The following is a 10,959-nucleotide window of genomic DNA, read 5'->3' as shown; positions in this document are numbered from 1 at the left end:
AAGACGCGACCGTGCGCGCGGGGAGCGCCGCGACACACACGGCCCGACCGACCCGGTTCAATCCTTCTTCCGAAGGTACGGATCCATTTTGCTGACTTCTCTTACCTACATTGGCGCTATTGACGAGAGGCTGTACACCTTGGAGACCTGCTGCGAATCGTTACGGACCCAGATTTTCCAGGGCCGCCGAGAGCGCACCGGACCCCGCCCGAGACGTGGTGTTCTACAGACACCATATCCGTATCTGCAGAGGAGCCGATTCCACGGACGTGGTCCTTTACAAAGAAGAGAGAACTCTTCCTGGGGCTCCCTTGCATTGCCGCTGCTTCGCCCGTTCGCCGGCTTCGACGACGGACGTGCTGCTAGGAGCGCGCCGCGTTCCCGCCACCAGACGAGCACTCTCCGAGGTCGGGTTCGGGAATATTAACCCGATTCACTTTCGATGCGAGGCCGGCCGCTCGTTTTTCGTACGTACGTTCGTTAGCGACTGATCCGGCGCCTTTCGTGGGAGCTTTCACCCGCTTCTTAGGAAGCGACTGACACGTGCTCGACCGCCGTTGGCACAGAACCCTTCTCCACTTCGGTCTTCGAAGCTCTCGTTCGAATATTTGCTGCTACCACCGAGATCTGTACACGCGGTCGGCTTCACCCGGGCTCGCACCGCGGCGCCCTCCTACTGGACCGGACATCGGAAAGTCGCCTCGCCGGCGATCGCGCAACCTGTCACTCGGCCGGTCCGGCATCGGTCGCTCGCTCCAGCGCCATCCATTTTCGGAGCCGGTCGATTTGGCAGGTAAGTTGTTACACACACCTGAGCGGATTCCGACTTCCGTGGACACAGTCCTGCTGTCTATATCGACCGACACCCTTTCGGAGATGTAATGGGCGAAGTGTATGGTACCTTAGCCGGACGTTCAGTTCATCCCACATCACCAGTTCTGCTTACCAAAAGTGGCCCACTTAGCACCGTGCATTCGTCGCCTCGCAATGGCTGCAATAACATACGGCCGCCTCCGATCGGGAGAGGAGCGGCCAGTTTCGCCCGTTCTGAGTTTGAGAGTAGATCGAGGCCGTCAACGTCCCCGGGGCCTCCAGTCGTTCGCTTTACCGGACGGAATTGCGTGTCGTTCTCCTGCTGGCGCCAGCTATCCTGAGGGAAACTTCGGAGGGAAACAGCTACCAGACGGCTCGATTGGTCTTTCGCCCCTACACTCGGTTCCGACAATCAATTTGCATGTCAGAGGCGCTTCGGACTTCCACCAGAGTTTTCTCTGGCTTCGTCCCAACCGGGTGTGGGTTGCTATGTTTCAGGTCCCCGGCCGCCTGCTACACCTGAGTCGGAGCGGGAACGCGACGACGCGTGCGGAAACGCGGTCGCGCGAATGTGCGGACCCAACCCGGGAACGATGCTTCGAAGCGCCGCGCGGGCCTCGACGACCTGTCACATTCTCGCTTTCGCTGTGCCGTCGGAGTTCGCGAAGTGAAAGGCTCCAACGACTCGCAGTCGACTGGGACTCCTCAGTCCGTGTTTCAAGACGGGTCAGGTAGATTGCTGATGCTCGTCGCTGACCGGTGGCAGCGGGCGGCTTTTTCGGGCGTTCCCGCGCGCGGACGGCCACGTCGCACACTGCGGAAACGGCGTCGTGCTTGCTGAGGGCGAGGTACGTTAGCCCGTCTCCGTCGGTTAGTCGTGCCTGCGCTTTCATGGAGCGATGGGCCCGGTCGAGAGGTCCCGACGTAGGTCCCGACGCCGGCCCCGCGTGGCTCCGGACGCCGGGGCGCTCGTCTGCGACCTGCGGACGCCGCGCACCTACCGGCCTGACGGGAACAGGTCGCGACGACAGATCGGAAGGGAGGTGCGTCCGATGCCGGCGCCTCGGAGATCAAGCGCCGACGAGGCTGCAGACGACCGCCCGCGGAACAAGCAGCCGGGTGGAAGTGGCAGCGGACTGAGTCCTCTCGCGATCGGTCCTACCCGTTTACCACTGGGCGGTTTCACGGTCTCTTGAACTCTCTCTCTCCAAAGTTCTTTTCATCTTTCCCTCGCGGTACTTGTCGGCTATCGGTCTCGTCCCCGTATTTAGCCTTGGATGGAGCTTACCACCCGCTTTGGGCTACGTTCCCAAGCAACCCGACTCTCGGGCCGAAAAGAACACCGCCGATTGCCGCCGGCTCCGAATGGGCCTGGCACCCGCTCTGGGCAGCCCCGATCGAGGGGACTCCGAACCTAGCCGGGCGAAACGATCGACCGTGTACGACCCTTGCACCACAGCTCTCGACGTCCGGCGCGGCCGACGAGATTCGGCGTTGGGCTTCTCCCGGTTCACTCGCCGTTACTTAGGGAATCCCGGTTAGTTTCTTTTCCTCCGCTTAGCGATATGCTTAAGTTTAGCGGGTAGTCTCATCCGAGTCTAAGGCAGCAGCGTGCGTGGAGATGGCGCTGCTTGCAGCAGCAGCAGCCGCGTTCAATTCGTCGGCCAGCATGAACACTCGCAACGAAATCCACAGAGCGAACGCCGACCGACGGCGGCGGCGGCGGCCACGGAGGCGACGATGGCACGGGCGGCGACTGCGGGCAGGAACGGGCGAGGATGCGTACGTACAAGACGAACGAGCGTTCGAACGGCGGCGGGTGCGGACAGACGCCCGGTCCGTTCGTTCGTCATCCGTGCCGTTCGTTTCCTTCCGCTGCTGCCGCTGTCGGGCTCCGTAACGTGTCGGCCGCGCGATTCGGGGCGGGCGGCGCGGCCATCACAGCGCTTCGCAACGATGACGGTCTGGCATTGCGGGAGACGGAGGGTCGAGCGGCGCACGCGCGCTAATCGGGCCGGAAGAAGTAGAAGAAGCGGGAACGAAAGACGAGGAGGTGTTCCCGTTCCTTCCGCCGCTTCCCCGGCGTGCGCCCTTTCCTGCGACTCCCGACTCCCCGCCGCAGCCAACGGCAGCGGCAGACGGCGTTTTCGTGTCGTGACCACCTCTCAACCGGACGGGGCCGCAATATGCGTTCGAGGTGTCGATGTTCACTGAGTCCTGCAATTCGCATCAGTTCACGCGGATAGCCGCCCTCTTCATCGAGGGACGAGCCGAGTGATACCCCGTCCAGGGTTTCGGTATTTGCTACTGTTATCACTACTACTACTACTGACGACCGCCTACCGGCGCTGCGGTCGAGAGAAAACGAAAACGAATCGAAACGGAAAGAGAGCAACGACTGCAGCAGCGGAACAGCGCGCGACTGCCGAAACCGGCGTCACGGCGGAGGGAGGAAGGTAGATAGAGAGAGAGATCGAGGGTCGTAGAGTCACAAAGCGTGCAGAACCGTCGGCCGAGCGCATTGGTCGTCGGGCGGACGCTGGCTGGATGAGAATTGCGCGGTCGGCGGCACCAGTGCGGGCGGCCGCCGCTGCTGCTGCACTGTTAGAGGACCGACGAAGCTGAAGGCGAGGGGGCCTGGCCGCGGCTTACGAAATTGACTGGATCGCGGGTTTGTCGCTCGTTCGATGATACCAGCCGGCGGCGGAGGAGGCGACGACGATCGGTTGCGGAGGTAATGATCCTTCCGCAGGTTCGCCTACGGAAAACCTGTTACGACTTTTACTTCCTCTAAGCGATCGGATTCGGTCGTCTTCTCCGGGCCATCAGAGAACGCGCCGACGACGGCACGGAACGCCGCCGCGCGTAAGCAGACTCGTCGGCCAGATCCGAGATTCGATCGGTAGTAGCGACGGGCGGCGTGTACAAAGGGCATGGACGTGATCGACGCAAGCTGATGACCCGCGTCTACCGGGAATTCCTCGTTCACGGGGTTGGTTCCAGGCCCCGATCCCTATCACGGGAGGTGGTTCAGAGGTTTCCCGACCCTCTCGGGCCGGGGGAGACGCGCCCGCTGATACCTCCAGTGTAGCGCGCGTGCGGCTCCGGACAGCTAAGGGCATCACAGACCTGTTATCGCTCCGCCTCGTGCGGCTTTCTGCCGCCCGTCCCTCTAAGAAGCGCTGCGTTCGCCAACCGACTGGCCCGGGCGCGACGGCGTGCCGCCGCCGGGCTCGCGCGGGCCGAGCCGACCAACTCACCGCCGCCGCTCCGCAACCAACGCCGCAACCGCCCCGTGAGGGAGCAGCAGCCGGACGCGGCCACAGCACCGGACGCAAAGGAGAGCGGCAGCAACGGCAAGCCCGGGCCGCGCGCGGAGCTACCGACGACAGCTTCGGCGCCACCTCGCTACCGGAAAAGCACTAATTGACACGCTAGTTAGCAGGCCGGAGTCTCGTTCATTATCGGAATCAACCAGACGGATAGCTCCACCAACTAAGAACGGCCATGCACCACCACCCACCGAATCGAGAAAGAGCTATCGAGCTGTCAATCCTACCGGTGTCCGGACCGGGTGAGTTTTCCCATGTTGAGTCAAATTAAGCCGCAGGCTCCACTCCTTGTGGTGCCCTTCCGTCAATTCCTTTAAGTTTCTGTTTTGGAACCATACACCCACCGGAACCGACTATGGTTTCCCGCGCAGGATTCCCACCGGGTCATCGAAGCGAACGCTGGCGGAGTGCCAGTCGGCATCGTCTACGGTCAAAACTACGACGGTATCTGATCGTCTTCGAACCTCCGACTTTTGCTCTTGATCGAGGAAAACGTGCTTGCCACACGCCATCGCTGCAGTGCGTCTTGCGACGATCCAAGAATTTCACCTCTAACGTCGCAATACGAGTGGCCCAGATCGCGCCCTTCGATACACACACTCGTGGTCAGTATCGCCACCGAGACGATGGCCTTTTGATCACACCGCCGTTTCGCCGGCGGCAGCCGCCGCCAAAGCGTGCTGTTGATCTTTGCTCACTTCTTTCTCACTGCTACAACTCACTCGACCAACTTATTATCTGTCGACTGCCTTGGCCGCATTCATGAGCGTGCGTAACACAGAGACACACACACTCGCGGCCAGTATTGCCACCGAGACGGCGGCCTTTCAGTCGTAGCACCATTCAGCTCTTTGCTCGCTCCAAACGACGGAGCAAAGTCCAGGCAGACCAAAGCCTTGTGATTGGATTAAATAAATGAAAGCTGAAAAGAGCTCATACATATACATACATATATCATCATCATCATCATCGTTTAACGTCCGCTTTCCATGCTAGCATGGGTTGGACGATTTGACTAAGGACTGGTGAAACCGGATGGCAACACCAGGCTCCAATCTAAATTTGGCAGAGTTTCTACAGCTGGATGCCCTTCCTAACGCCAACCACTCAGAGAGTGTAGTAGGTGCTTTTACGTGTCACCTGCACGAAGGCCAGTCAGGCGATACTGGCAACGGCCACGCTCGAAATGGTGTCTTTTATGTGCCACCCGCACAAGCCAGTCCAGGGGCACTGGCAACGATCTCGCTCGAAAATCCTACGGAAGCCAGTCAGGCGGAACTGGCAACGGGCACGCTCAAAATGGTGCATCTTATGTGCCACCCACACAAGAGCCAGTCCAGGGGCACTGGCAACGATCTTACTTGGCTTGCCGGGTCTTCTCACGCACAGCACATTTCCAAAGGTCTCGGTCAGTAGTCATCGCCTCGGTGAGGCCCAATGTACGAAGGTCTTGCCTCACCACCTCAGCCCAGGTCTTCCTGGGCCTACCTCTTCCACGGGTTCCCTCAACTGTTAGGGTGTGGCACTTTTTCAGGCAGCTATCCTCATCCATTCTCACCACATGTCCATACCAGCGCAATCGTCTCTCTTGCACACCACAACTGATGCTTCTAATGTTCAGCTTTTCTCTCAAGATACTTACACTCTGACGAGTATTCACATTGACATTAGAGAGAGAGAGAGAGAGAGAGAGGTTATGTGCCTCCAGCCATTTCAGTTTGATGAGTCACCCATACAGCTAAGCACTTTATAGATGTGACACCATGGTCACTCTCTGATTGTCCCTAACAAACAACCTTCTAATATATATACATGTATGTATGTATATTTATGTAAGTGTGTGTATGTTTGTCTTCTTGCCTTGGTATTGTCTGATTGCCATAAAGGAATGTCAGTGATTAAAATCGCAGACAGCTCAGTCAGTCATGTAACAACTACTTGAAAGGTTATGCTTTATGTTCAGTTACCAATGCTGCATTGTGTATGCAGCAAGTGAGCAAACTCTGAAATGATTGACTATCTGGCTGTCAAGAAGAACTTGCTGCTGTAAGCAACAGCTGCCTAAAATTAACAAGAGTTCCTTTACATTGTCTTGATGAATGTAAATCTTCCAATGGCTTAAAGACTTGACCTAGGCATATTTACATAAAATACAACCCAATGACTAATGAAACTTATCTCACCACTACAAACTTATGCACAACTGTGAGGGGATTTGGTAGGCAGAAACTGGAAGAAACTGGAAAGGCGACGAGCTGGCAGAAACGTTAGCACACCGGGTGAAATGCTTAGCGGTATTTCGTCTGCCGCTACGTTCTGAGTTCAAATTCCGCCGAGGTCGACTTTGCCATTCATCCCGTCGGGGTCGATAAATTAGATACCAGTTACGCACTGGGGGTCGATGTAATCGACTTAATCCCTTTGTCTGTCCTTGTTTGTCTCCTCTGTGTATAACCCCTTGTGGGCAATAAAGAAATAAGAAACTGGAAGAAGGTAATTGTGTGTGTGTATTGGTGTGTACCCTTGTCTAGACATCATGTGATGGTTTTAAATGGACATCATCATCATCATCATCCTCCAAATTACGTTTCCTTGTTTCCAGTCTTCCGTGAAAAATATATCAGGCCATGGGGAAATATTTCCTTGCCTGAAAAGAAGTGAGGGCTGGCAACCGGCAGAGCATCCACTGATGGAAAATCTTTCCCTATGCAAGTATGGAAAAGTGGTTATCAAATGAAAATGATGACATGAAGATTAAAATTTTAATTTTAATATACATTTGTGCAATAAGTATGTGAAAGAGTTGTTCTTAACATATTTTATCAAATAATTGGTGTGTTGATTGGCTGAATGTCATGACTTCTGCAGTGGTTTTAGCAAAGCTCACTGCTGCAAGAATTTCAAGTAAGATTTCTGCTTCCCTCTCCAGCCACATTTTCCTACTGACATTGATCTGCAGATATTTAGGCTGGGCATCAACCAGATCAATAGAACCAGTCTGGAAGAGTGTGAAAAGCTCATTGCTACTGTCTTCTTTGGACTCATTAACAGAAATTAATTTAATGACTTCCATTTCTCATTAATTAAAATTTAGAAATGCTTTAACAGGATTAAAAAGCATTAACATATAAAGTTGATATATATTTGATTAGTGTGCAATAAATTCTCTTCCAGAAAGAATTTCTGTGAAAACATATCATAAATATTAATCAATTTTCATAGGAAATAAGAATCATATAATACAGGGGGATTCAAAAGTCTCCATACGTAGGAAAAATGTATTTTTTTAATAAGAAACAGTTTATAAGATCCCCTGGATCCCCTGATCTGACCCCTCTTGATTTCTATCTTTGGGGGCATTTGAAAGGCATGGTTTATCACGGAAAGATAAAAGACATAAATCATTTGAAGGAACGCATCACCAACGCCTTTGCACACATATCACCAGATGTGCTATTACGAGTTCACAATGAGTGGGGTAAACGTATTGCAATGTGTATTCAATCAATGGTAACCACATAGAGCTTGTTAAATAACAGAAAAGAAACTGTTCTTATAAACTGTTTCTTATAAAAAGATAAATTGTTCCTATGTATGGCGACTTTTGAATCACCCTGTAGTAAAGCAACAGGTCCATGTATTGGCAGCCGCAATACATGCGTAGGTGTGTATACATGTTGTTTGACTCTAGGCCATCTTCTATCCAGTGTATCTCTATTTTATAGAGTAGAGAGAGTCTTGCCAGTTATCCTCGAATGATATCATCATTTAACATCCGCTTTCCATGCTGGCATGGATTGGACAGTTTCACTGAAAACTGGTAAGCCGGGGGGAAGGGGACTGCACCAGGTTCCAATCTGATTTGGCAACGTTTCTACAGGTGGATGCCCTTCCTAACGCCAAATACTCTGAGAGTGTAGTGAGTGCATTTTCTGTGCCATTGACCTGACACTGACATCGGCCATGACTATGGTCTCACTTGGCTTGATAGGTCAACACAAGCATGGCATATTGCCAAAGGTCTTGGTCACCTGTCACTGTCTCCATGAAACCCAACACTAGAATGGTGCTTTTTACGTGCCACCAGCACAGGTGCCAGTCAGATGGCACAGCCATCAGCCATGACTACGGTCACATTATAATTCTTAATGTAACATCACACAAATAAGCCCATGGATATCTTTAGCAAAGATATATTTGTTGTAAGCATCAGAACCAGGCTCTCCATAGAAGGTGATGAGCTGAGACCCTCTACACTTCCCTAAATGCCAAAAACTAAAGCTAAACCTGCCAGATAATTTCCCACCTCTCTAACATTTATAAACATAAACTCTAATTTAGACCCCTAACAGCAGCTCACTTCTTACATACAAACCACACATCCTATTTCTGTCTGAGACATCAATCTTCTTTCAATCCCTTTTCTATAGCTCATTCTTTGTCTTCCAGGTTACGCTCTTTATTTAAACTTCTCTCCAAAAACTGATCCTTGTACATGTATCAATTTCTTCCTCTCTACCATTCTCCTCTTTTAACAAAATCTTCCAGTTACTCCGATTCATTTTCCCTCTTCAACTCCTTCAAACATATGTTTCTTTTACCATTCTCCAAACTTCTCAAACCGACAACTTTTTCACCATATCCTTTGCTGCTTCAAGGACATCTTTCTCACAAGTCATCATCTTTGGTGATTTCCATTCTTTTAATCCTTCTTACCTCTCCCACAAGCTGGTACCATCAGTTCAGAAATCATTTTTTCCACCCTCAACTCACAAAGAAAGCTACTTTCATAACCTGCATGCATCTTTAACAGACACACAGACACCTCCTCTAAACCCAAACTATCAAATCAAAGCTGATTCTGCATTTATCACAACCGTTGGCAACTTCTTTATCACAACTACTTGCCATTCATGCACATCAATGCATTCCACCTCCTGAATTGGGACGTTTCTCTTCAACACTACAGAGTCTTTTTGCCCTGAGTTACAAACATTACTTTGAATTTATCAAGAGAAATGCAGTAACTCAGAGATACGTCCACTAGAAACCTGCAACCAATGGTGTTACTGTTCACAAAATCCCATATAAAATCACATCATGAGATGATTTTAAATGAATTTTATCATCATACAAATCATGTTGCTTGTTCCCAGTCTTCCATGAAAGACATGTCTGCAGCTTAAGTATACACTATAATGGAAAAATTATCATGTGCACATAAAAATTGTTAAATGTTTATTGTTCGACAATTTAATCATTTTAGGTATGATGACAAAATAATTTGAAATATTTTAACTTTATTAACCTTACTGCATACTTTGAAGAACATCTTGCAAGAACAAATTAGAATAATATTAATTATTCATTATAGAAATAACAAAAGGGAAATTAATTTTCAAAATTTATTTGTAAATAAAACTGTGAAAGTACATGAGAAAAATTTAAAAAAAAAAACAACAACAAAAAAACTAGCATTATTGATTGATTGTTGTTATTTCACCATCAACACATGTGGAAGAATATTATGATAAAGAGGGGGGAAAAAGTACTTTGTATAAAGTGCTTCCAAAAGAGCAAATTGTTAACGTTTTCTATTGACTGGAATTGCATTGACTTAACAATCACTGGTATGGACATAGACAATTCATTGATATACTCTCAACTATTGTATATTCAACAGCTTCTAGCTTTGTTTCTGCTTTCATACATTTCCCTGACAAAACAAAACAATGGTAAGATCAAAAACAAACAAAAAAATGCAATAAACAACTTACTTTCAGTTTTGATATTGTACTCTACTACAACCATGGACTTCTGTAGATAACAGAACAAAAGTTTAAAAAGAAAAAAATGGTGACTTCAGTGTCTAAGTTCTAATCACAAAGGGTTTTTTTTGGTAGTCATTCAATCACTATTGATTCTTTAAGAGTACATACAGTTCTTAGTTCAATCAAGTAAACAACACACAGCAGTATTTTTGTTGTTAAAACATTTTACAAGTGTAACTATATTCTTATATTCGTTGACAAACTTGCACAACCTTTAGTTGTGAGGAAAACTAAGCCCTCACCCAATCTGACAGTAGTTTACTGTCAGATCTTTATATTAATAGATATGAATTGTCATAGACATCCAATCTCATGAATGTGACATTATTTTGAAAATATGCAAAAAGATGTTGTACTTGATGGTAAAGATAAGGACAGATGATTCAGCCTAGACATTAAGTTGTCGATCTTGATCTTTTCCTTACAAGAAACATCTACCGTTGAAGATATCTGCTGTTAACGATATTAATTACTGGATGAACAAAGATAATTAAACAGTTTCCTCTAAGCACTGTACAAAATGCTAACCATTTGTACTGAAACCACCAAAATTAGTTTCTTAGACCAACGATTATAACAAAAAAGGTATGAATTAGGACGGTTTGCTACATTAATCTGCCACAATATGAGGGTTTTCCATTAGGTTAATGTAACTCTTATTTCATAACCCTTGTTTAGTTTCATACATTATTATTAATTAATAATAATAAAAATAATAATAATTGGTTATAAAAAGGCAATCTGTATATAAAGATGATAAACAGAAATAAAGGAATTGTTTAGAATAATAGGGGAGAGCGAAAGAGAAGGAAGTAAAATATTTGAAATATTGTATTTCATTGTTCCCCCATGTGGCACATTAGATTTCTAGTGAGAAGGTTTAAGCTATTTAAACAAACATTAGTTGTGAGCAAGCAAAGTCAGATATGTCTAAATATTGAACATATCATTGCTGTTACCAAAGCAGATGTTATGGATAACTC

The 10,959-nt window shown here is 48.7% G+C and overlaps 3 pseudogenes; all 3 read right to left on the bottom strand.

The window, feature by feature from the left end:
• Nucleotides 1-121: 121 nt before the first annotated feature.
• Nucleotides 122-2,396, bottom strand: LOC149134810 (large subunit ribosomal RNA; annotated as a pseudogene).
• Nucleotides 2,397-2,972: 576 nt separating this feature from the next.
• On the bottom strand, nt 2,973-3,107 carry LOC149134809 (5.8S ribosomal RNA; annotated as a pseudogene).
• A 449-nt stretch (nt 3,108-3,556) lies between these two features.
• Nucleotides 3,557-4,489, bottom strand: LOC149134808 (small subunit ribosomal RNA; annotated as a pseudogene; the record flags this gene model as incomplete).
• Between the last annotated feature and the right edge of the window lie 6,470 nt (nt 4,490-10,959).

This window comes from Octopus bimaculoides, chromosome 7, assembly GCF_046866305.1.
Source record: "Octopus bimaculoides isolate indiv1 chromosome 7, ASM4686630v1, whole genome shotgun sequence".
Lineage (NCBI taxonomy): Eukaryota > Metazoa > Mollusca > Cephalopoda > Octopoda > Octopodidae > Octopus > Octopus bimaculoides.
Note: the sequence above shows the minus strand (reverse complement) of the source record. Positions and strands in the feature narration are given on the sequence as shown.